General features: G+C 41.3%; 1 pseudogene; it reads right to left on the bottom strand.

Annotated features, from left to right (window-relative positions):
• Positions 1-8,636: 8,636 nt before the first annotated feature.
• Positions 8,637-12,630, bottom strand: LOC138167576 (heterogeneous nuclear ribonucleoprotein D-like pseudogene; annotated as a pseudogene).
• Positions 12,631-13,154: the final 524 nt, after the last annotated feature.

Below are 13,154 nucleotides of genomic sequence, written 5' to 3' on the forward strand. Positions count from 1 at the left end.
CAGGATTAGATGAATTATTCCCCAGAGTCCTGGATAGTGAAAAAATCTTAAATGTGTGCTTGCTCAGCTGCTGTCAGTGACTTATGAAAAATTATAAAGAATGGAAGAAATGCCACTAGAGAGGAAACCAGGTGCAGTGGCATGAATTCAGAATTGGATTTGGGAATGAAAGCTTTAATATCCACTTTGATACCTATGTGACCTTGGACAGTCACTGAATATTTTCAGGCCTCAGTTTCCTCATCTATAAAATGAAGTACATGATTGCTAAGGTTCTTTAGAGTTCTAGAGCCTTGATTCCAGAAATGATGCAGGCAAATGTCATTCTCTTGCTTAAAAGGAGAGGAGGTGGATTTTTCAACTTTTATAAACTGGCAAAGCTTGCCATTGATTCTTGGTTAAGTTCTAGAATGAATCTTTGAAGAAACAGCTTTTTCAGCATTTGGAAGGAAGGACCACTAAAAGCCAGCATGACTTCATCAAGAACAAGCAGCACCAAGAGAACAACAGCCATAAAAAGGACCACAATGTGGGTGAGACAAGCAGAATGGCATAGTGCAGCTGTGGGAAACCTGAGGCCTCAAGGCCACATGTGGCTGTCTAGATCCTCAAGTGGGGCCCTCTGACTGAGTACAAGTTTTACAGAACAAATTCTTTTATTAAGGGGATTTGTTCTGTGAAGTTTGGATTTGGTCAAATGGCTGCACTTGAGGACCTAGAGGGCCACATGTGGCCTTGAGGCCACAGGTTCCCCAGCCCTGGCCTAGTAGTTAGAGAGAAGGCCTCAGAGTCAGGAAGCTCTAAATTCAAGTACTAACTCTGACTCATACTTACTTAGCAATCTTAGACAAGACATTTAATCTCTCAATGCCCTCCCAGTATCTCTGTAGGACCATAAATTGCAAATCAGATGCCAATTGGCATTGTAGAGGGGGTTCCCTTAGGAAATCACTACTCTATTAAAAAATGTTGCAGAAGACGATGCTAAAGGGCAATGAAATTTTAATTTAGTAAAATGGCCTATGTTCTTTTAGGTTATTGAGGTTAAGCTCTTTCTTCTTTCCTATAAAGAAATGATAAACTATAAGGTTACACGTGCTACCAGTACAAACATAAATGGGAATTTGAGCACCTGGCACAAAAGATAGCTGGGGAGTAGGGGGAGCATGATGTGGATTAGGGAGAGACAGTGCCCCTGATGTTACCTGAGGCTGGTGAATGTTGTTATTGTTGCCAGTTACTGGCATCGCATATAGTGGTACCTCAGGCCAGGGGTACCCCCATTGTGTATAGTTATGGTGTTGGGACTGAGCAGGGGAGCAGGAGGACAGTGCTTCTTCTCTCCAGCGTTCCAACATAAGCTGATGGGAAAGGGATGATGCTCCTCATCTCTTGGACCTCCACTTTCCAGTATGAATGACTTCAGGGGTGAAATTCATTAAGCCTGGATACCGGCACTCATGCTACTTCTGACTCTAGCTGTCTTGATAGCTATACTAAACAGTTTTATTTAAATGTTTTATGCACAATTATTGTGGGGAATAAAGTTTATCTGGAAGTGCACCTCCTCTCTCTCATCCTCCATCCCCATACCTCATTTGTTGCTAAGGCCTGTTGGTCTTACCTTTGTAATATGTCCCCTTCTCTCCTCCAATATTGCTACCCCTCTGGTGGCCTCTCTTTTGTTTGCTATTTCCCATTTGTCCTGTATATAGCTTATTTGCTTGCTAGCTCCTCTATTAGACTGAGTTCTTGAGGGCAGGGACTATTATTATTATTTTTTGCCTCCTTTCGTATCTCCAGTGCTTAGCACACAGTGCCTGGTATATAGAGATGCCTAATAAATATTTATTGACTGACCAAGTCTTTCATGATATCCTTGTAAAAAAAGGGTGGAGAGAGTTGTGGGTTAGATGATAGTACAATTAGGTGAGTCTGAACAAGCAGACCCGTAAGTTATTGATTAAAGCATCAGTGTCAACCTCAAGGGATGCTTTTATTGGCCTGCTCTTTGTGTGTGTGTGTGGGTGTGTGATTTTGTTCATTTATTTTTTTCAGTAAAGAGTGGTGCAATGAAAAGAACAGTAAACCTGAAGTCAGAGGACTTGGGTTGGATTAAGCTGGCCTCTGAGATTCCTTCTGTTCTCAAATTCTATGCTTCTCTGAGTTCAGATCCCTGATCTGACAGTGAGTTGGGTACATAATGTTTCAGAGTCTCCATTTCTTTCTAAGGCCACTGATGTTAAGCCTGAATATGAGGATGGAAATGGGGAACTGGCATGGGGAAAACTGCAAAGCTTTTACTGCAGCCTGGATGAATTGTGTCCTGGTGGATAAGAGACTGAAGCTGAGCAGCTTCAGCCACTGATAGGTCAGCCATGTGGTTTGAGATGGCAAGTTCTTAGGGTTTTGTATTGGGAAATTGATGCCACTGAGCTCTGTCTGTGGTGCCTCCCAGTGCCATCCCTTCTTCTGGCTCTTTGAAAATGTTGTGACCATGGGGGTCAGTGATAAGCAAGACATCGCACGCTTTCTAGAGTCCAGCTCTATGATGACTGGTGCTAAAGAAGGGCCAGCAGTGCCCAGGGTTCACTACTTCTGGGGTAACCTTCCCAATAGGAACAAGTCATTGATATCTATTGTGAATGATAACCTGGAATTTCAGGAGTGTTTGGATCATGGCAGGACAGCAAAGTTGAGCACAGTGAGGACCTACAACTGTATTTGACTCAATTAAGAAGGGAAAAGACCAAAATTTTCCCATCTTCATGAATAAGAAAGAACATATCAGGGCAGCTAGGTAACTCAGCGAATAGAGCACTGGCCCTGGAGTCAGGAGGACCTGAGTTCAAATCTGACTTCAGACACTTGACACACTTACTGTGTGTATTATAGCTTACAAGCTATGTGACCTTGGCCAAGTCACTTAACTCCAATTGCCTTGCCTCCTAACGCCTCCCCCCCTCCCCCAACATATCTTATGGTGCACTGAAATGAAAAGGTTTTTAGCTTCCTAGTCCATTAAATGAGTATCTCCAACAGGAGCTGTTTGGCAAGGCAAAGACTGCTGGGCAGGTCATGGAGTGTGCCTGTGGTCTGCAACCTCTTTGCCTTTTGGAAAGAATATTTTAGCTGTGTATTAGGGGCATGAGAGTGAACTGGGATAGCAATATCTAATCAAAGAAAAACTACCGAGAGGGAGAGGATGGAGAGAAGTATCAGCATCCAGAAGAGAAAGAGGGAATTTAAAAAAATGCCCCCCCCCAAAAGGCCCCACCACAGATGCAAAAACATCTTTAGACTTGTTGTTTTTATGTTGTTAAAGAGGAGGAGTAGGAAAACAATCAGACAGAAGAGATATTCAGCAAAATAAAAAAAACAAATTCTAAAAGAAAAGGGGGATCTCTGACATTCTTTCCAGCTCTGCGTCTATGGTTTATATCAAGTGTTCTATGGTCCCATGAAAAGATTCAAGTTGGAGAACCTAGGTTTAAATCCCAGCTGCACCATTCAAATTTACGTGATCTCAGGTAAGCAGGAGACATCTCTCTCTGTCTCAATTTCTTAATCTTCTAACTAAGAAATTCGGCTAAATAACCCTTCGGATATTCCCTACTTCTAAATTTTAAAATCCTATGAGTTGGGGAATGCTTATCCCACAGAAGAGAAGGCTTGGAGATGTAAAGGGGGCATGCTAGCTGTCTTCAAGTATTGGAAGAGTTGTACTTTAGAAGGGGAATTAAGCTTGCTTTGCCTGTCTTCAGAAAATAGAAGTAGGGGCAATAGATGGAAGTTGAAGAAAGAATGATTTTTAGCTCAAGATAAGACAAAGGCTTCCAAAGAACTAGAACTCTTTATAAGTGAGATAGGATTCCTTAGGATGCAGACAGTTGTCCATCACAGGAAGGCTTCAAGCAGAGCCAAGGTGCCCACTTGTCAGACTTGTTGTCTAGCAAGAGAGGACAAGATGCCTTCAGGGTTGGACTCTCAACCAAGAGGGGTAGATGAATTCTGATGATGCCAGACTACCTTATGGAGTGTCCCAAGGTGAGAGGTCATTTCTGGTTCCTGTATCTCAGAACCTTGCTTCTTTCCTAGGAGAATAAAGTCAATGCAAGTTACTCCAGAAAGGTCTTTATTCATCCAGTTGTTCTCAACAATGGGCAAGATTCTCACCTCTGCTCTGCCATTATCCTTATTCTAAAATCATTTTATATCTTAGGAAGAATCTTTAAACTAATGTGTCCAGACACATTATGCCAATGCCTGAAAATGAATGCATTTTCTTCTCGGAAAGCAAAACAAAACAAAATATCTATCATGCTGTGAAAAGCCATGGCAGTACTATACTATTCTACCAATATTGAATTTTTCACTGATGAAATTAAAAGGTTGCTCTGGGATTAATGAACTACTCAGCTGGTCAAAAATCACCTAGACATTTATATTGTTACTCTATGATTAACTATCTTTGCCTTTCAATTTTTAAAATCTGGGCCTGTAATTTCATTGGTGTTATGAGTTCCTTCATGAGAAATTTCCCTTACCATCACAACACAGCACTTATTCTACAATTTATGATCTTAGAAAGTTGCCTAGTCTGGGGGGTGGGGAATAGGACTGGGAGGTGAAATGATTTTCCCAGGGTCACACAGCCAGTGTAAGTTAGAGGCAGGACTAGAACTTAGATTCTAGTTTAGTCAAAAAGACTCTAAGACCAGCTGTGTAGTCATGTGTAGTCATGATACCAGGTTGGCTTTTCTGCCTTGTGATTACCTTGGTTGAAATAAGGGAGAACTATGGTATCCTGGAACCCAGACATTTGTTCTTTCTTAGCCAGTTAGGGCTTTCATAGTTTCCCACCACAGCCTAAATAATCTTCCTTCAGACTATGTACTTAGAAAAAAAAACAGCTGATAAGGAGACGAGAGGCATTACTTCACTGTCAGGGTTTGATTATTCTTCCAGCAATCAGGAGTTTGCCCAGTGGTCTGTAAAGCAACTTGTACTTTCAGGATTTATGCACATAGAAGACTCTTCCTATGAGGATTTATCAAGGCTTCTCTTTGGAGATAGCAGGATCCTGTGGGATTAGAAAGGGCAGAAAGAATGTCACAGACCAGAGCAGGTTCACACTTGGAAATGAAAGTGTTTTCTTTGAGGTCCCTGAGGCAAGAAAGAAGCCGGTAGTAGAAGTTGAAGTGTTACTGGGGAAAATGGTGAAGAATAAAGTCTATTTGAACGAGACATTTATAAATGAAAACCTCAGAAGAAAGTCAGTTTTATAAGGTTGGACAGACTGTGCCACAGGATCTTAAATGAGATAACTGATCTAATAATAAAAATTTTAAAAATTGTAGGCAGGAAATATGAAAGGAATGGAGGTCAGTAAAGGTAAACTGTGAAGACAGGACTGAGAATCAACTGAGGGATGTGATAAGGCATGGAGTCTGACCTCAGGTAAAATCTGAGCAGTGAATAAGGGGAAAAATCAGTATTTTTAATTGATTTAAAACCTGGGGATCATAGGTACAAAATTGTTTCTTGTTAATCTCCCTTGACAGGCTGAAAGACTTTTCAGTGAAGTAATGGTATAGGCAGCACAATAAAGGGGAAAAAAGTTTGTTTGTTTTTCTCTTCTTCTTGTAGAGGGTTGTAATACCCTAAACAGATGGTTTCTAAAAATTTGCAGCTTTTGGTAGAGCTAGGAGTAGCAAGAGTAGTGCCTGGGGCAACTGCTTCTTGGATGTACCAACTGTGGGGCAAGGAGCAGGGTATATTTTTTCTAACTCAAATTTATAATTCATGGCCTTCCCAGCCCTTTTCAAACCATGGCTACTTACCCTGGCTATCCTCTCATCCCCTTCCCATTGGAATTTGGACTCTGCTCCTGTCACCCTGGACTTGGATCTTACTCAGAACCAGGCCACTCTCACCATTTCCTAGATGTTTTCAAACAATGATGTTATACATGTATTGCAAATGCCCATTCCCACCCAACCCTACTTTCTAGCTCTCTTTTATGTGTTGTCCTCTCTCATTAAAAATATTACCCTTGGGGTGGCCTGGAGTCAGGAGGACTTGAGTTCAAATATGGCCTCAGATACTTAACACAAAAACTAGCCATGTGACCTCGGGCAAGTCACTTAACCCCAATTGCCCTACCCTCCCCTCTCCAAAAAGCAAAAAAATTAAAAGTAAATTTGAAAAATATATTATCCTTAAAGGCAAGTTGCCCTGCTTCCTTGTATTTATATCCTCAAAGCTTAGCATGGTATCTAGCATACATTAAGCATTACTGAATGCTTTTTCATTCATGCATGTATTCATGGTATAAAAAAATAGAATTAAGACAAATGATGTAGAGGAGGAGGAAGAATGGCTGAGGTCAAAGAATCTAAGAGCAGGAAAGGATTTCAGAGGCCATTTGATATCATCTATAGGATTTTGGGTCCTCTGTTCTTTTTGTCCTCTTTAAAAAAAAAGAAATTCATATTGCTATTTTTTTATAAATGGTACCCATATTTTCCAGTGTATTCCTTTCCCTTTCCCCTCACTGAGAGCCATTCTTCATAATAGAATTTTTAAAAGGGGGAAAAACAGTTCAGTCAAACTAACAAGCACATGAAACACATAAAAAACTATCCAAACTAACAAACATCAAAAAGTTTGACATTTTCCACAGTGCTCCATACCTGTTGTCTCCCACTTCTGCAAGGAAGTGGGGGAAGTATCTTCTCTAATCTTTGGTCTAACACTTGGTCCTTTCAATTTGTCAGCATTCAACTTTAATTATTTTGTCTTTCTTTCCATTTACATCATTAAAATCATTGTGTATATTGTTTTTCTGGTTCTGCCTACTTCACTTTGCATTTGTTCATAGATATCTATGTATCTCTAAATTCATCTTATTTATAATTCCTTTCAGCAAAAATTACACTTAGTTAGCATAACTTGTTTAGTCATTAGCTGATCGATGGACATATACTTTGTTTCCAGTTCTTTGTTACCACAAAGAAATGCTGCTATAGATCTTTTGGAACCTTTTTTTTTTTTTGTCACTGACCTCTTTGGGGTATATGCCTGGCAGTAAGTACTGTGCTCTTTGTAGGTCAACAGAGAAGCTTGGGTAAGGCAACTTCCCACACTCAAGAATGATGAACAGGCCAGAGACAAAGTGCAAGTAATCAGGCAACCATTTCATTAATTAGTTTCATTATGGGGAACAGATTTGCAAATCAGGAATTCTACTGATGAGAATTCCACCGAGATGAAGTGAAGATAGAGATTAGATGCATAAATCATGTGGGAAGGGAAGGTGGAGAAGGTGGATTACAAACAGTCTTTTGTGGTTTCCCACAAAACCCACAAATCCCACAATACAACAATTCTGGAGTGAAGTCTTTGGGGGTCATGACAACCTCCCCTAGGGCACAGAACCAGAGTTCTGTGATGGGAACAGGTTCTAAGATCTTTGATTTGCTTCACTTAAGGTGCACAGGCACAAGGATGCCAGAGATTAAATGTTGTCAAAGTTTGTATTTCAAACTGCTGACTCACAAGACAAAGGAGGCAACTCTGAAAAATCTAATCTACTACTATATTCATCACACACATCATATCGGTTATTATAAAAATTATAATTACCATCACAGATAAGACGCAAGTGTTTATTTTTTCTTTTATTCGCAAGGTCACCCTCCCCTTATTCCTTTCATATAGTTCTTTTTACTGATACCACTTTATTCAGGCTTCACTACCCTCCTTATGTCCTTATTCTCATACTATTAACACTATGGTATCTTCTTTCTTCTTCAAAAAAGGTCAATTTCATACTTTATGCTAGATCTGGAGACTACCCTAGAAGCCATTGGGTTCAATCATCTCATTTTATAGATGAGGGCATTTAAGTCCACCTAGGATGCTAAAGTGACTTGCTTAAGGCCACAAAGCAAGTTAGTGGTAGACTAACGGGACCAAAAGCCTTCTCCAGATTCCATGTCCACCCTTCTATATTTCATCTCCTGCCTTCTCCCTATTAGAGATCTCTGACAGTCTGGGTGATACCCCTTGTTTTCTGAGCCACAGCAGCAAATACTGCCTCCTGTAAGCTCCCCAAAGTATTAAAACTCGATCTTGACACTGTTATAGGAATGTAAATTTTTAAGATCACCCCTGCCCCTAGGCTTAAGTGCACCTAGAGCCTGTAGTAGGAGGCTTGTTTCTCAGGAGATACTTTGTGATTGGGCAGTGGGTCAAGAAGGTTGTTACATTCTCTGAGCCTGGAGAAGACTATATAAAGCCTGATGTGAGCCTTTGTTTTGGGGCTCACTTTGAGAAGTGTTGTGTGATTTGACCAGATGAGACTCTGGGCAGCCATTGAGAGGCCCCCAGCTTTGAAAACCCAGATGTTGATTCTTCCCTCTCTGGTAACTGTGATTAGGTATGGATATATGTAATGGTTGGACAGTTTGGAAGCCTGTCTGCTTGATCTGTTTCTCTGTCTTGTAACTTCTGTCTGCATACTCTGAAGTTTGGAGTGCTGACCTTTTTCCCCTGAACTATGGTAAATGATGTATGTTTGATTAAAGTAAGCTTGTTAACCCATTTTGTGTTGCTTTCCTTTAGAAGCAGATCTAAGAACTTGTGTTGGGAGCCACCCTGGGGATGCTGGGGTGCTTGCCACTACAGGTACCTCCATCCTCCACTCTGCTCAGAATCAGTGGCCAAAGAGTGATCAATGAAATCAAATTGTTGATGCCCTGATTAGAGGACAAGAACAAAGGAAAAAAGAAAACCTTAATTAATCATTGTGTCCTATTATTTTATCTTGTTTTCAAGGGTTCTATTCCTTCCATACTGGAATTCACCAAGAGAAAGGTGGCCAGAATCATCTATATAACTCAAGGAAGTAAAAAATTTAATTTTATTATTAATTAATTTTTTTTTTTTAGCAATCACAAGTAACTTATTTTTGAGAATCATTGTAATGGTAATGGGATTTGAAGATCTTCCATGCCCCTTGCACTGGCAAGCTAACAGGTACTTAGCACTTAGTTTCAAGTTCATAATTGTGTCAAGTATTAAGAGCCAGAACTTGTGAATCCCACAGGAGGATGAACTTACTGACATAGCAGGAAGGGGTGGGGCAGGGATGAGCTAATAAGAGGCCCAGGCCAGAGAGGGGAGAGATTTTGAGAATAGAACTGGTGGTCTAGAACTTCTGAGAGCCAGCCAGAACTTCTGCTGAGGACTTCTGCTGAGAACTTCCAGGAACGAGAACTGCAGCTACTGTGAGTGAGGAGAGGAGGATCTTTGCCTGAGGGAGCCTGTTTTGTTTTAAAGGCTTGGGAATATGGGTGTTCACTGCATTAACTATGTGTACCAATTTCGTGGCTACTGTAATGACTTTGACTTTCTGGTTTTGGGACTTGGCTTTCTGGTATTTAAATAAATGCTTTGGCTCTGTCATCTGTGTGGAGAGCCTGTTATATTTTGTTATTCACAACTACACAAGCATATTTATAGTCACCATGGGCATTGTGAATATTGCATTGTTGCTACAATCATTTAGCATGAAATTATACAAACAAAATTTGTGTAAATACAAATCCACATTTGTCATAACACAGATGGCAAAGGAAAAAGCAAAAACAAGAAAATTAAATCTGCTGCTATCCACAATTGGACACAATTGAGCCATGTACATTAAAAATCTTTTATAAAATAGTCATCTCAGATCAATAGAAGACCACTTGCCATTCAATGTATTCATCCTGCAAGATAGACTGCTGTAGCATCTGAACCTGCTTTCTCCACGTCCTCCTTTAATATGATTAGTAATTGTTTTGGTGATACCACCCCCTAGATGCTTCCCACATATGTTTCATTGACCCTGGCCACCACCCTAGCTCCACCTTGTCTGTCAGGTGCACCGCTCCTCCTTTTTTCTTTTGTTGCTGCCTGTATACCTCTTTGGGCTGGGCAACTTTGAATTCACACTTCCCAGAACCAATCTGATGATATCTGTTTTCTAATAATCTCTTTACTGGTTCTTCATCTATATATGTGATAAAACAAAATCCTCTTCTTTCATTTATTTTTGTGTCCATATAAAGTTTGATATTCTCAACCTCTCCAAATGCTCCAAAATATTCTTTGAGTTTTTCTTCAGATGTAGTTAGGCACATTCTGCCAACAAACACTTGGGAGGGTAAGGGGGGCTCCTTTCCCTTCAAAGCTTTAGCCCTGGGGGTGGAGTCAAGATGGTGGAGTGGAAGCAGGTCCTCCATGTGGCTCTGGCTTCCACCTTTCCCAATTCATGTAAAAGGAGTCTCTGAACAAACTTTGGAGCTGCAAAACTCACAAAATGACACAGAGAAGCTAACTTCCTGCTGAGGACAGCCCAGCAGGCCAGCAGGAATTGGCCAGCGCAGCACTCTGGGAGCTGGGCCCAGGCCCAAGTGAGCCAGAGGTTTAAGCCTCAGGGCTGACCTGACCAGCCACCAGGTGGAGGGACTCCAGATCACTAGCAGCTGTAGCTGTTTCCAGACTTATCAACACATAGATGCTAAGGACAAAGTGAGAGGTCAGTGCACTGTGGACTTTGGGACCCAGTAGTTGGGAGTGCGTCAGCTTTTGCTCCGGGGGTAAGAAGCCACTGAGGTACTGGGGCTGTGCAGCCAGCCCCACATGGCAGCTTCAGCTCCTGGCCTGCAGAGTGTAGAGGGACCAAACAACCAGTCTGAGGGGTAATCCCTCTTGCTTTAACTTGCTTGGATCTGGATTGCAGTCTAGGGTGGAGGTCCTGGGGTGTGTATCCAACTCGCCAGAGCATGTGGAGGCCTCAGCAAGGGCACCCAACTAATATCTTTGGCAGTTGACAAAACCCCAGCATTTGGAATGAAGCTCCTCTGTCTGGTAGCAGAGTCCTACTGTGGCAAAAAGCCCAAAAGTCAAGTAATTGAGTGGTGACATGACCAGGCAAAAGACGCAAACCAAGCAAAGCAATCCAACATTAGACTCCGATTTTGGAGACAAAAAGGATCAAAGCATGGAACAGGAGGAAGACAGTGAAGTCAGAACTCCAGCACCAAAAGCTTCAAAGGAAAATACGAGCTGGTTACAGGCCATAGAGGACCTTAAGAAGCAGATAAGAGAAGTGGAGGAAAAATTGGGAAGAGAAATGAGAACAATGCAAGAAAATTATGAAATGAGTGTCAACAGCCTGACTGAGGAAAATCACACCTTAAAAAATAGACTAACTCAAATGGCAAAAGAGGCTCAAAAAGGCAATGAGGAGAAGAATGCCTTAAAAAGCCAAATTTGCCAGATGGAAAAAAGAATCTCAAAATCTCACTGAGGAGAATCATTCCTTCAGAATTAGATCGGAGGAAATGGAAGCTAATGACTTTATGAGAAATCAAGATGCTGTTAAACAGATCCAAACAAATGAAAGAGTAGAATGCAATGTGAAATATCTCCTGGGAAAAACCACTGACCTGGAAAATAGATCCAGGAGAGATAACTTAAAAAATATTGGACTACCTGAAATGGAGGGGAAGAATAGGAAGGCAAAAGGGAATGGATCAACCTTATTCTCAATGAATTTGGCTTGGGGAGGGAATGAAATACACACTAAATAGGGTATCTCAGCCAACAGGAGAGTAGGGGGGAAGGGGATGAGAGGGGAGGTGATGGAAGGGAGGGCAGGCTGGGGGGGGAGGGAAGTTGGAAGCACCCACTTTTGAAAAGGGACAGGATCAAAGTAGAGAATAGAACTAGTGGGAGGTGGGTTAGGAGGGAGCAAAATATAGTCAGTCTTTCACAATATATCTACTATGTTAATGTTTTGCATTAGCTACACATGTACAATTTATACTGAACTTCTTATCTTTCCAGTAAGGGTGGGTGACAAGGGAGGAAGGGAATGAATCTGGAATTCAAAGTTTTAAAATCAAATGTTTAAATATATATATATATATACATGTATATATACATACTATTATTAATAGTATTTTACATGTATTTGGGAACTAAGATATTCAGGTACTGGGGCATAGAGATCCACCATGCCCTACTGGGAAAAGTCGAAAGGGGTATGGGAGAAAATATGGGAGAGAGCAGACTGGAGGAGGGGATATCCTGTGGGACTGCTATTTTGGGGCGGTGGGTAGGGGAAAAATGGGGAGAAAATGTGTAGCTCAAAATCTGGCAGAAATGAATGATGTAAATCGGAAGTTAATAAAGCATTTGAAAAATGGAAAAAAAAGCTTTGGCCCTCTTGGGGTCTGTCAACTTGTCATCCAGCTTATGTTCTTTAAGTTCCAAGACCTTGTCCTCACTGGCAGCATCTTTGAAAAGCACAGATCTGAACCCCCTCCATCTTCCAGTGAGGGGGTCTGTTTTAATTGTGCAGTCTACAATCTCTCCAAAACGAGACAGGTATTCAGTGAGCTCTTTCTTGCTCATATCCCAGCTTAGCCCTCCAATAAACATTTGACTGTTATCCTGCTGGTTTTTGCTTGTGTGATGCTGGAGCCCTGGCGAACTCCTCTGTGGTGCTGTTCGTCCTGTCCTCCTTGGCAGCAGGGCTGTCGGTCCTGGGGCAGGCGGCAGGGAGGCGATCATGATGGATGGAACCCGATTTAAAATGGTGCCAGAAGAGAAAAAGAACTTTAATTTTAAAGATGAAGACAATAGAAACTCTCCAGTCAACAAGCATTTATTAAGAATTTATTACTATGTGCTAGACACTGTAGGGGATACAAAGTAATATGTTCCCTACCCTCAAGGAGCCCTCATTCTAAGAAAGGAGACAACATTTGAGCCATTATGTACCTTCTAATTACATTCAGTGTAAATGGGAAGAAATCTCCAAGGGAAGGCACTGATGGGGGGAGAGGCGAGGACTTAACAGAACTTAGTTTTAATGTGCCTTAGTGCCTGTTTCCTTTCTTTATAAAATTGGGATAGTATTACTTTTCTACTTATTTCACAATATAGTTCTGAGAAAAGTACTTTACATGCCTTCAAGCACTATAAAAAAGTGAGGTGGTACAATGCATAGGGTGCTAGGCCTGGAGTCAGGAAGATTCACCTTCCTAAGTTCAAATCTCGCCTCAGACACTGTTTAACCCTGGGCAAGTCACTTA

This window comes from Petaurus breviceps, unplaced genomic scaffold (genome assembly GCF_028583685.1).
Source record: "Petaurus breviceps papuanus isolate PSGF00001 unplaced genomic scaffold, PetGlider_PUasm1.0 229, whole genome shotgun sequence".
Classification (NCBI taxonomy): Eukaryota; Metazoa; Chordata; class Mammalia; order Diprotodontia; family Petauridae; genus Petaurus; species Petaurus breviceps.